The following is a 14,142-nucleotide window of genomic DNA, read 5'->3' as shown; positions in this document are numbered from 1 at the left end:
CGCTGCGTGTCGCTTGTAGTGTGAACGGGGCTTTAGGCGTTTCTAGAGTATTCGATTTGTAGGTCAGTTACCAGTGATTAGAAAGTGCTTGAAGTCCCACGCACCCCCAGAGGACAACTTTTTCTTCAACAGCAATTTGCCGCTCGGTGAATAATGAAATACCACAATTACCACATGGTGTCGCTGCTGTCCCACATCTATCCACAGCTGCAGCTCACCTGATATGGACACCTGTTGTGTCGTTTCATCCAGGAATGGACAGAAGAATGGCGCAGGTGTGTTGGCGTTTAAAATGAAGGCTGACACGTTCATAACATTAGGAATCAGTCTGGGCTTAGCTGTTGTCTTCCTGTCTTTGTATTGTCTGGATCTCTTTGAAATGCAACCTCATTCAGCTAGAATGCAGCAGGCTGTAATCATTAGGACTTTTTGCGCTGGGAGATAACATGCTGCTGTTGAGCGTCTCAAAATCGCATCATTGTTAACATTACAAAAGCAGTCCTGCTATAATTATACTCTTGTCTTGTGGGGTTGGGGGTTGACTATTTAACTGTCAATCAAATGAGAAGACTGGGAGTCCTCTTTTTATCAAAGAGCACAAAACAAATAGATAATTAGCTGAAGGATAAAACGTTTTATTAACAATAATGCATATTAGTATAATTTATATAATGTATCATTTCATTAATGAAATGAATTATATTAGATATAGATTCTACTGTCAATTTTGGAATTTTGTTTAGTAGGCATAGCCTGCCTTGTTGTTAATTCTAGATATAATTATGTGTGGGAAACTCAAAAACAATCAAAAATCTGTCATTCTTTAAAATTGGCCACATTTCAAAAGTGGTTATAATGGAAGAAGACATGACAAAAGAAGATTTTGGAGAGGAGGTCTGGTGAGGAAAATTCATTTATTTTTCACTCTAGCTAGAAGCAAGGCACAATTTATGTATGATAAATTATGTCATTATTTATGTTAACAATGCAGAACATGCCAATTTGGCCCTATATAATTATGGTTATTAAGAAGAATATTATCAGCCCCTAATAAATTATATATACTCAACTTTGCTATCACAGAAATAAAGAAAATTGTAAAATATCTTAAAATAGAAAAGAGTTATTTTAAATTAAAAAAAGCTGTATTGCGCAATATTATTGTTTTATATGTTTAGTCAAATAAATGCAGCTTTGGTGCAAGAGATTGTTTTGGCTAAAATGATATTTCAACAGATTTTCTTCTAGTTCACCTTGAATCGTATAAACATTTCAAGCAAACTTTCCAGTATTGATTCAACCTGGAGAAGCTGAAACAAGCATCGCTGCACCTGAGCAGTGTTTGCTGTATGAGTTAAAGAGCACACAGGGAGGCTGCCAGGGTTTGTGACTTGCTAAAGTACTGGTGCAGTAGCTGTTTCTTTGTCTCTGTGGCCAGTGATTTAGAGAGCGCGGCAGTTCTGGGGTTGTCTGAGGTGGCTGCCACATTTCTGATCAGGCTGATGAAGAGGAAAAACCAGACCATCCATCAGCGTCCACACAGCAGCCATTGTCACTCACACACTTAGAGCCAGAAAGAAAGAGACTTAGAGCTTGTGCAAAAGTGCCTACTTTTCAAATGTCAACTGACATGCGCCTTTCTTCTGCTGGAGTGGGTCTTTCTTTAAAAATAACCCCAATCTTGCTCTATAGGAGAAAGCTTTTCCTTCAATGTCTAAGGGACAAACCTGAAAGGAGAATTCCGGTTTCAGTAGTAAAGCTCAATCGACAGCATTTGTGGCATATTGTTGATTACCTTGCAGTTAAAAACACTTATCCCTCATTTCTTTCTTTCTTTCTTTCTTTTCTATAGAAATGTATACCTCTTCTTATTCTTTTTTCAAAGCAGAAATCTGGGTTAGTGAGGTGCTTATGGAAGTGAATAACGGCAAATCTAAACATTTGAAATAATCATTGTTTCAATAACTCTCTTTAATATTCTTGATAGACGTGGGATATTTCAGTTTCAATAATTCAAAATAACCAGAGGACGGTAGCTGTTAACATTTTAGTGTAAAGATTTGCTTATATCCAGTTGTGTGTGTGTGTTATACACATACACACATACATGCATACAGTGGTGTGAAAAAGTGTTGGCCCCCTTCCTGATTTAAAAAAAAAAATTTTGCATGTTTGTCACACTTTAATGTTTCAGATCATCAAACAAATTTAAATATTAATCAAAGATAACACAAGTAAGCACAACATGCAGTTTTTAAATGAAGTTGTTTATTATGAAGGGAAAACAAAATCCAAACCCACATGGCCCTGTGTGAAAAAGTGCTTGCCTCCTAAACCTAATAACTGGTTGGGCCACCCTTAGCAGCAACAACTGCAATCAAGCGTTTGCGATAACTGGCAAGGAGTCTGTTACAGCGCTGTGGAGGAATTTTGGCCCATTCATCTTTGCAGAATTGTTGTAAGTCAGCCACATTGGAGGGTTTTCGAGCATGAACCGCCTTTTTAAGGTCATGCCACAGCATCTCAATAGGATTCAGGTCAGGACTTTGACTAGGCCACTCCAAAGTCTTCATTTTGTTTTTCTTCAGCCATTCAGAGGTAGACTTCCTGGTGTGTTTTGGATCATTGTCCTGCTGCAGAACCCAAGTTCACTTCAGCTTGAGATCACAAACTGATGGCCGGACATTCTCTTTCAGGATTTTCTGATAGAGTGCAGAATTCATGGTTCCATCAATTATGGCAAGTCATCCAGGTTCTGAAGCTGCAAAGCAGCCTCAGACCATCACACTACCACCACCATGTTTGACTTTTGTCGCATCAGTCCACAGAATATTTGCCCAAAAGTCTTGAGGATAATCAAGATATTTTTTTGGCAAATGTGAGACGAACCTTTGTGTTCTGTTTGGTCAGCAATGGCTTTTGCCTTGGAACTCTCCCATGGATGCTGTTTTTGTCCAGTCTCTTTCTTATTGTTGAATCATGAACACTGACCTTAATTGAAGCAAGTGAATCCTGCAGTTCTTTAGATGTTGTTCTGGGTTCTTTTATGACCTCCTGGATGAGTCATCTTTGTGCTCTTGGAGTAATTGTGGTAGGCCGGCCACTCCTGAGAAGGCTCACCACTGTTCCAAGTTTTCTCCATTTGTGGATAATGGGTCTGTGACCATGGTTTGCTGGAGTCCCAAAGCCTTAGAAATGGCTTTATAACCCTTTCCAGACTGATACATGTAAACTATTTTGTTTCTCATCTATGAATTTCTTAAGATCATGGAATAATGTGTTGCTCTTTAAACATGCTTCACTTTGTCAGACAGGTTCTATTTAAGTGATTTCTTGATTCAACAGGTCTGGCAGTCATCAGGCCTGGGTTTGGTTAGTGACATTTAACTCCGCTTTCTAAAATAATGTGGTTAATCACAGTTCTTTCATGATTTAATTGGAGGGGGCAATTAATTTTTCATGTAGGGCCAGGTAGGTTTGGACAGGTTTTTTTCCCTTAATAAATGAAATCATCATTTAAAAACTGCATTTTATATTTACTCGAGTTATCTTTGTGTAATATTAAAAGTTGTTTGATTATCTGAATCCTTCAAGTCTGACAAATATGCAAAAAATAATAAATATATATATATATATATATATATATATATATACGCATACAGTGCCGTGAAAAGGTTTTTGCCCCTTCCTGTTTTACACACAGACACACACACACACACACACACCAGGCCTCGCCATGGTCGACCAAAGAAGTTGAGTGCACGTGCTCAGCGTCATATCCAGAGATTGTGTTTGGAAAATAGACGTACGAGTGCTGCCAGCATTGCTGCAGAGGTTGAAGGGGTGGGGGGTGGGTCAGCCTGTCAGTGCTCAGACCATACACTGCACACTGCATCAAATTGGTCTGCATGCCTGTTGTCCCAGAAGGAAGCCTCTTATAAAGATGATGCATAAGAAAGCCCGCAAACAGTTTGTTGAAGACAAGCAGACTAAGGACATGGATTACTGGAACCTGTGAACTTATGTCCTGTGGTCTGATGAGACCAAGATAAACTTACTTGGTTCAGATGGTGTCAAGCGTGTGTGGCAGCAAACAGGTGAGGAGTACAAAGACAAGTGTGTCTTGCCTACAGTCAAGCATGGTGGTGGGAGTGTTTTGGTCTGGGGCTGCATGAGTGCTGCCAGCACTGGGGAGCTACAGTTCATTGAGGGAACCATGAATGCCAACATGTATTGTGACATACTGAAGCAGAGCATGATCCCCTCCTTCTATTCCAACATGATAACGACCACCAAGACGACCACTGCCTTGCTAAAGAAGCTGAGGGTAAAGGTGATGGACTGGCCAAGCATGTCTCCAGACCTAAACCCTATTGAGCATCTGTGGGGCATCCTCAAACGGAAGGTGGAGGAGCGCAAGGTCTCTAACATCCACCAGCTCTGTGATGTCGTCATGGAGGAGTGGAAGAGGACTCCAGTGGCAACCAGTGAAGTTCAGGTGAACTCCATGCCCAAGAGGGTTAAGGCAGTGCTGGAAAATAATGGTGGCCACACAAAATAATGACACTTTGGGCCCAATTTGGGCATTTTCACTTAGGGGTGTACTCACTTTTGTGGCCAGCGGTTTAGACATTAATGGCTGTGTGTTGAGTTATTTTGAGGGGACAGCAAATTTACAATGTTATACAAGCTGTACACTCACTACTTTACATTGTAGCAAAGTGCCATTTCTTCAGTGTTGTCACATGAAAAGATATAATAAAATATTTACAAAAATGTGAGGGGTGTACTGACTTTTGTGAGATGCTGCATATATATATATACACACACACAACTGGATATAAGCTAATTTTTACTCGAAAATCATGTTAACAGCTACTGTTACAATTTAACTGTTACTATTTAAAATAACCATTTTGTATTTTGTTATGTTTAACAATGTAATTTATTCCCGAGTTGGCAAAATTGGATTTTCAGCAGCCATTACCCCAAAACCTTTGTGTAGTAGCGTATAAGAACCAATCAAACCAAGCGGCATCTGCAAACAAATAATATTTACTAGTTTTGACTCTTTTCCTCCTTGCAGCATTGATAAATTCCATACTACAAGAGTATAAACGATGCAAAAGGTGATTTGCAACACAGAATCTTCATTTCCCAGCAAGCATCAGACATTTGCCCAGACTGCTTTCATTTAATACCAAATGAGCCCACAGCCGGAGAAGAAGATTTAAGTCATTTCCGCCTTAAAATGCTTCCTCATTAAGCCGCATCTCATTGCACGTGTAATCATTAGTCCTCGATACAATGCGCTCCGATTCAGAGAGTGCTGGGGTCATTTTTAAGCAGCACTTAAGCAGCCGTTAGGAAGTCTGACATCATGATAGGGGCACTTCCCTCTCCATTCGTAACACTATCTCCCCCATTAGGCTGCAGGGCGGTGGAGGGGCAGCAGCATATGGGCAAGAGGGGAGCGTGTGTGTTTATACGTTTTGTCGGAGCGGGACGGGGTGGGTGGGGGCTGTTGGCTTTTAAGGTGTCAGTGGTAAAATTTATAACACACCATAGAGAGGCTTTAGTAGCACTTGCTGGCCGCACTCACTCAATAGAAATCAGATTAGAGGGAAAAAGGCCCGTCAGTTATCGGAGTTTGGAGAAGCAACGCAGTTTGGCATCAGACCACCTGGACTGGAAATGAGGGGTGGAGTCTTGGGAAAGATCTCCCTGCAGAGTCATTACTCAGAGAGTCATAAGGCTCAGGTGTCTGTGTTATGGACGTGCGGGATGATGCAGTGCATGGGCTTATGTGAAAACACACACACACGCACACACACATACTGGGATGGACTGAGACTGAAAACCAGCCTGGGACTTATGCCTGTCTAATACAAACTATTGCTTGCTGCATTATGAAGTGATTTTCATATGCGTTTTCATACATAATCATATATCATATTTTAATATCTAGCCAATTTACTATGCAAATCTAGCACAATACTTTTGCCACAATAAACAATACATTTCTACTGACTTTAAATGATCCGTGATCTAAACTTTTAATTGTTGTAACGTAAACCTGGCCTAAAGTAACATGCATATACAGTAAGGTATTCAATGGGACCTATTACTACAACTTAAATAAATGCATGGTTGCAAGCTGAAAATTCTAAAGTAATCTGTAATTAAATGTTGCAAACATAATGGTGATAATTACAATATTTTAATATTGTGTGTAATTTAAACTCAAATTTCTGTGATAATTGATTATTTAATATATAATGGAACATAATGGAATTGTCTTGATAAAATTGGGCAGTGGATTTCTAGTTCCCATGATGCTTTGCATAGGACTAGATAAGGAGAGTAAATTGTGAAATTTAAGTGTTTTTTAATGGAAATACCTTATAATGACCTATTAATGTTTAATGCTGTTTAGTGTAATTTGTTGTTGAGCATAATTTCATTAGAATTTGTTATGACTCAAAGAAACTGAAGCAAGCTGTTGCATTTTCTTGTGCTTAAAAAGTTTGCATCAATCTTAAGTTATGACGACTTCTAATGAATTTAGAAGATTTTTTTTTGTTGTTGCTGCGCTAAAACATTTTTAGAGTGTAGTCGTGTATTTACATTGATTTATTACATTGCAAAGGCATTAAAATAATAATTATTGATGTAATCAAAACAAGTATATGGCTCTGTATGTTTTAATTAAACTTGATACATTTTAATGTGAGAGGAATAATTATATGTAATTGAACTTATTTCACTGTTGGTTGAAGTTAACTTCTTAATATTGTTTAACAACTTCATCTTCAATAAAGTTTCCATATAAAACATTGCCTATATGACCAAAAAAAGGTTCTTTGGGGTTCTTTACTCAACTCCAAAGAACCCTTTATGCCAAAAAGGTTCTATATAAGGAGAAAGAACCCTTTTTTGGCACAAAAGGGTTCTTTGGGCTGAACCACGCTTTATGTATGTTTACACATTAGGCTATTTAAAATGATTATACTACATTATATTTCTGTTTTTATTTCAATTTTACTTTGACACCTTTATTCCGAAGAAAATAATATTTGATAAATATTTGAAGTAATTGTATATTATTCAGAACACACTGTATTTGGTTGTTGTAGATGTTCATCTATCTCAGAGAGCACTGTTAAAGTTTTAGCACCATCTTATCAAAGTGCTGAAAAGTGGAAGTCAGAGGAAACATGACCAACCTGCTGCAAAACAATAACACAAAAGGTACATTATTTACATTATTTTTATATACATTATTTTTCCCTAACAGTACCAATAGTATCAGCTAATCTTAAATTACTGATATATTTTTCTTTATTTCTATTTTCTATCTTTTATCATGCAAGTTCTTATGATTGATTGATAAATAAATAAATATTTTGCACTGTCACTGCAGGTCTGGACTCTGGAGTGCATCATTACTAGTTTGGTCATCTACATTCAGATGAAAACACCACACTTCTCTCTAATTCAAGTAAGTTTTAAGATTTGATTTAATTGTGAGACATTATTTTCTTTTTCCTGTTGCACTGTACTCTCCATAGGTCTAATAAATGTTTCTCTGACTTGTATCCCCATCTTAGGATGTCAAGCTTACTCATCGCAAAGAGAGTTAGCATCAAAATGGACGTGACACTGACCAATAACACAGAGATGCCAGAAGTATCTGTTTGCAGTTTACTTTTTGTTCAGTATGGAGCATCCAAAATCCATCACTCAGTTAATTTCAACCAGCACGATTTAGCCCTTCCCAGTGCTGAAATTGTCATGGGTCCTTTGTTTTTATTGTTTAAATGCTTATCTGAATGTAAAATTAATATTTAATGCTTATAAAAAAACAAACAAACAAAAAACAATACTATAGTTAGTCTTTTAGCTCCCTTTTCAGAAACATGTGGTTCACCATCTTTCATGGGTTACAGAACTGGGGAAAGTTGCAGCTTACAAAAAAAAGTCAGACTACTTGGTTTAGAGGGGAATGTGGAGTAAATATTTGATATTTAAGGTAAAGGGTAATGACCTGGTGGTGAGATGCAAAATAAGAGTGTCATCATTAATATACTATTTGATGACAAAATTTTCACATTCTAATTTTACTTATGTATTTAATTTTTTTTAATTATTTTTGCAAGTTAACTTTATTTGTGCAAGTTAACATTAAATTTATTTATTTATTTTTTGTGGTTTCTAGCAATCAACATATGTTTGTGACTGACATGTTGGATGGGTGAGTAAGGTGGAGGGGGTTGAAAAAAACAATATTTCTAAAATGGAGAGTGCTATTTTAGACAGGTAAAAATAATAAAGTATAAATAAATAAAGAAACATGGATTTATGTTAATCCCTGTAACTGTTGCACTATGAATTGCTGTGTTATATATTGCTCGTCATTGTAAATGCTAATAAAAGTGTCTTAAATGATCACACAACTCCTTGTCCTTGATGTGCTATGCTTAGTTATTTTAGTTTTTCTAGTGATAAAGCAGCTATATTAGCTGTTTAAGTCTTAAAATTTAATTAAAAGAAAACAAAAATTAAATCCAAAAAATGATCCCATGATGGGAACCCCTAAAGGGCAGGGCCGGATTATCCGGGATTGGGCGAGTGCCCTGGGGCACCAGCCAATAGGGGGGCACCAAGTGATTACGATAATGACAAGATCTTTAAAATATTTTTTCATGTTTTGTATATATTATTTTGCTGGAAGAGATACAGATGCATAGAAAATGAACAGTTAATGATACAATATACAGAGAGAATATCAAATATATGCACGCATATAAAGAATTACAATTGGGTCAGGTCACAGTGTATTTGCCCCCTCCCCCCAGTCAGAGTCGAGCATATTTATTCTCAAATGGGTAGGCAGCATCGAATTGGTGGTTGTGCGAAACGTAAATTTAAAAAAAAAAAGAGAGAAAATATCATGACACATAGCCAGGGCTATACAGTGCGACTGAAAAGTAGCTACTGTGTGCGACTATCAAAAAATATTTAGGAGCACCTGTGCGACTAACTCGTTTAGCATAGGCTATTTGTGTTTGCGCTGAGAGGAGCTTCAAAGATTTCTACTTGCGTGTTTGTGCAGCGTTGAGTAATGTATCGCAGACATGATTCCTTGAATGCAATGTTAATCAGAATCCACTCACTGCTCAAAATACTTTTGTTCATTGCTGAGTTATGCAAGCTCACAAATCCTCTCGTTATAACAAACAAAGTGTAGACGGTGTAAATAAGAGATTCGTTGTGCAGTGTAGATCGCTTCATTGATTATAATGGAGTTTTGTGAGATTGCGATGAACTGAAGTGAGTGACAGATTTTAAAGATTATTAAAGGAGTTTGTAAATGTGACATTAAATTAATACAACAGCTCAATAAACAATAAGTTATATAAAGTGATGTACATTGTATGACTTTTAACAATATTGCCTGATTTTGCTCTATTTAGTCGAGGAACATAATTTCAAACAGTCACAGCCGAGCCGCTGCACATCTCCATTCAAACACAGCGGTGTTTCATTTATGAACCTGCGTTTTTAAATGAGTCTAGTGAGTCAGTGATTCAATTACCCACTCATAAAGACAGTCACTTGCTTCTTTCCTGAATGAATCAGCTGTTCAAATGAATCAGTTGAATGAATGGTTCAGTGAAAAAGTCAGTGACTTACCGCCACCTGCTGGCAGTTTTATTTTTATGTTTAAAGTGTCCTTTCAGTTATTTAAATCATTTCAATCAAACAATAGTTCTATATTCAAAATGTAATATTTAAAACATTAATCTCACAACATTGTTATGAATTTAAAACATCCATGCCACCTCTGAGCCTCTGTAAATGTCTGTAAATTTACCTACATGCCACTTTTGTGTTCTTCTGTGCCACCTTTGTAGTGGAAACTAATTTTGTTATATGATTTATTCTGATTAGTAACTTATTCTTCTTATTCTACCTGTTCTTATTCAATTTTTTTTAAATTAGAAATTTTGGAAAAATATACATTTTTAAATTTGACAATGACATAGCCTACCTTTAATAAAATTAAGGGGAAAAATGGCATTACAAAAAATGCCCCTGTAAATCCCTTTAAGGAGTCAAATATTACCTTGTAATGGGAAGGCTAATTTTTGTTATTGATCAGAAGGGGAACCCCTAAAGGGTTCTTTTGATTGAACCCTTAAAAAGGGTTCTACACTGAACAAAATTATAAATGCAACACTTTTGTTTTTGCCCCCATTTTTCATGAGCTGAACTCAAAGACCTAAGACTTTTTCTATGTACACAAAAGGCCTATTTCTCTCAAATATTGTTCACAAATCTGTCTAAATCTGTGTTAGTGAGCACTTCTCCTTTGCCGAGATAATCTATCCACCTCACAGGTGTGGCATATCAAGATGCTGATTAGACAGAATGATTATTGCACAGGTGTGCCTTAGGCTGGCCACAATGAAAGGCCACTCTAAAATGCGCAGTTTTATCACACAGCACAGTGCCACAGATGTCGTAAGTTTTGAGGGAGCATGCAATTGGCTAGCTGACTGCAGGAATGTCCACCAGAGCTGTTGCCCGTGAAATGAATGTTCATTTCTCTACCATAAGCCGTCTCCAAAGGCGTTTCAGAGAATTTGGCAGTACATCCAACCGGCCTCACAACCGCAGACCACACCAGCCCAAGACCTCCACATCCAGCATCTTCACCTCCAAGATCGTCTGAGACCAGCCACCCGGACAGCTGCTGCAACAATCGGTTTGCATAACCAAAGAATTTCTGCACAAACTGTCAGAAACCGTCTCAGGGAAGCTCATCTGCATGCTCGTTGTCCCCAACAAGCTGTTGTCGTTCCATCCTGATGTATGTGTGTGTGAGAGAGAGAGTTTGTTTGCCTCTCTTTCCAAATGAATCATGTTTATTGTCATTCCAGCTCCGTGGACCAATGAGAGGGCAGTTTACTTGCACTTGACTTGTATTAACAATTTTCGTTCATTTAGAAACATTGCCGTGTGAAAGCAAACCACACCAACAATAAAAAGCAACACTGTAATAATTTTAATCCCTGTTTCGGAACAAAGCAATCGATCTACAGGTGTGAAAACACCCTTAGAGTGTACAGCATAATCTGCCGTTTTGACCTCAATGTACTGAACTGAATAACTGGTGCTCCCTTTGAAATCTGCATGTTAACTGGACGACCTCTGGATGGTACTCCACAAATAAATGTGAAGTGGAATAAAAATGTGCAAAAACGTGTAACGTGTCAGAATAAGTGAACCTATTTTTTTTTTTTGAAAATGGAAAAGCTGTGGGAGATACCTTCATACAATTCTTTGAGTTCATCGAAAAGGCTTGGCACACTGTCTGAAAACATATAAAAAGGATCAAAATTCGATTTGCTTTATCGAAGTGCATATTATGCACTCCACACACCGGTAAGACATGCTCTTGCTGCGATGCCTCAAACTGAATATCCTTTGGCCAAATAGAGAATGTCTGAGCTCAGATCAGACTGGTTGGAGGGAAGAGATGTCAATATAAGGTTTAGCTCTTCAGCCTTTGTTACTTCATCGACAAATACAAATAAATTGTTGGTGACTGACTATTCCTATGCATTTTGAAGATCTTTTCCTGATCAGTCGATTTCTCACTGTCAAACTTCGTCTTCCCTCCTCTTGCAGCTCATCTCTTTCTCATGGTTAATTCACAGGTTTCTCATTTGATATTCAAACATTTCAGGTCACTTAATCACCCAAATCATTTTCAGAGGGGTGTTCTAACCAAATTACATCCCTGTTTTCCATTCCAGGAGGGATATACAGCAAAGACAGAAGAGCTTTGAAATGTAAATCTCACCAGATCTCCTTTCGGAGGCTTTTTAATTAAACTGATGTACCTTATTTACCCTGGATCAGGAGGAGATTCTCAGCTCAGAAAAACAGAGCTCATTCTTACACTCAAGAAAAGATTCAATACATATTGGTATTACACTGTATAGATATTTTCTAAAATGCATATAGTCTTATCAAACACTGTATAGTTGAAGAGGTGAGAACGCATCTCTGCGTGAAGATATTTTATCTGGGGGTGGATTTTTATCTATAATTAATATTGTGAAAAAACGTCATATGCTATGCTCAGACTTAATTAATGAATTTGAAATGACTATTCAAACAGAAGTGAACTTTTTATAAATTATGTTACCTTTTCAATGAGTTAGTTTTGTTTGACCTCTCTTTCCAATTTTAAACAAAGAGACCGTCAAGCTCTGGTCTGCACAAGTGGATGTCCTTGAAAACACCTCCGTTTGAAGAGAAACCCACTCATTTTGGGGAAGTCTGAAAAAATGAATCCTGGAAAGAAGATGTCACTCTCATATCATTGCAAACCTGTATGATTATTTCTTTCGTCAGTGGAACACAACCTTTTAGCATGTTCCCAAATGTGATTTACATTGGTATTACACATCAAGATGTGTCACAATTTTGACATAAATAATGCTAAAGGCATTGAACATCCTTCTGAACATCTCCTTTTGTGTTCCATAAAATACAAACAGTTATAAGTTTGGAATGATGTATTTATTTATTTTTTTGATGAAATATCACTTTAATTGCCCAGCCTGACCTCAAAATGTGGCAACAAAATGCCCCCCTTTGTTCACTGCGTTTGAAATGCGATCAGTCATCAAGGAAATTGTTTTGAGACCAATTTGGTTGAGCACTTCAGTATATAAATAACCGTTCTTGCTAATGGCAGTGTGATTTTCTCACTTATAATTACAGTTTAATGTGATTATTGTTCAGTAAAGTCTACTAAACAATAGCCTTCGTGGTCAATTAACTTGCAACAAGTTGATAATGGGCTGAATTCACTTAACGAAAATGATCTAATGCTATTATATTATCTCACAGAAGTGAGTACACTCCTCACATTTTTGTAAATATTTATTATATCTTTTCATGTGACAACACTGAAGAAATGATACTTTGCTACAATGTAAAGTAGTGAGTGTACAGCTTGTATAACAGTGTAAATTTGCTGTCCCCTCAAAATAACTCAACACACAGCCATTAATGTCTAAACCGCTGGCCACAAAAGTGAGTACACCACCTCAGCGTCATATCCAGAGATTGTGTTTGGGAAATAGACGTATGAGTGCTGCCAGCATTGCTGCAGAGGTTGAAGGGGTGGGGGGTCAGCCTGTCAGTGCTCAGACCATACGCCACACACTGCATCAAATTGGTCTGCATGGCTGTAGTCCCAGAAGGAAGCCTCTTCTAAAGATGATGCACAAGAAAGCCCGCAAACAGTTTGCTGAAGACAAGCAGACTAAGGACATGGATTACTGGAACCATGTAACCTGTGGTCTGATGAGACCAAGATAAACTTATTTGGTTCAGATGGTGTCAAGCGTGTGTGGCGGCAACCAGGTGAGGAGTACAAAGAGAAGTGTGTCTTGCCTACAGTCAAGCATAGTGGTGGGAGTGTCATGGTCTGGGGCTGCATGAGTGCTGCTGGCACTGGGGAGCTACAGTTCACTGAGGGAACCATGAATGCCAACATGTACTGTGACATACTGAAGCAGAGCATGATCCCCTCCCTTCGGAGGGGAGGCCGCAGGGCAACATGATAATGACCCCAAACACACCTCCAAGACGACCACTGCCTTGCTAAAGAAGCTGAGGGTAAAGGTGATGGACTGGCCAAGCATGTCTCCAGACCTAAACCCTATTGAGCATCTGTGGGGCATCCTCAAACGGAAGGTGGAGGAGCGCGAGGTCTCTAACATCCACCAGTGGTCACGGAGGAGTGGAAGAGGACTCTGGTGAACTCCATGCCCAAGAGGGTTAAGGCAGTGCTGGAAAATAATGGTGACCACACAAAATATTGACACTTTGGGCCCAATTTGGACATTTTCACTTGTGAGTTGTACTCACTTTTGTGGCCAGCGGTTTAGACATTAATGGCTGTGTGTTGAGTTATTTTGAGGGGACAGCAAATTTACAATGTTATACAAGCTGTAAACTCACTACTTTACATTGTAGCAAAGTGTCATTTCTTCAGTCTTGTCACATGAAAAGATATAATAAAATATTTACAAAAATGTGAGGGGTGTACTCACT

At 38.0% G+C, this 14,142-nt stretch overlaps 1 long non-coding RNA gene across 1 annotated transcript; it reads left to right on the top strand.

Moving 5' to 3' along the window:
- Positions 1 to 66: 66 nt before the first annotated feature.
- LOC131542857 (uncharacterized) lies at positions 67 to 8,448 on the top strand. Its single transcript, XR_009271803.1, has 4 exons — positions 67 to 275; positions 7,137 to 7,251; positions 7,424 to 7,501; positions 7,611 to 8,448. It is a non-coding gene; the product is annotated as an uncharacterized LOC131542857 (long non-coding RNA).
- Positions 8,449 to 14,142: the final 5,694 nt, after the last annotated feature.

Source organism: Onychostoma macrolepis, chromosome 06 (genome assembly GCF_012432095.1).
Source record: "Onychostoma macrolepis isolate SWU-2019 chromosome 06, ASM1243209v1, whole genome shotgun sequence".
Classification (NCBI taxonomy): Eukaryota; Metazoa; Chordata; class Actinopteri; order Cypriniformes; family Cyprinidae; genus Onychostoma; species Onychostoma macrolepis.
The sequence above is the reverse complement of the archived record's forward strand: the minus strand, read 5'-3'. Positions and strand labels throughout refer to the sequence as shown.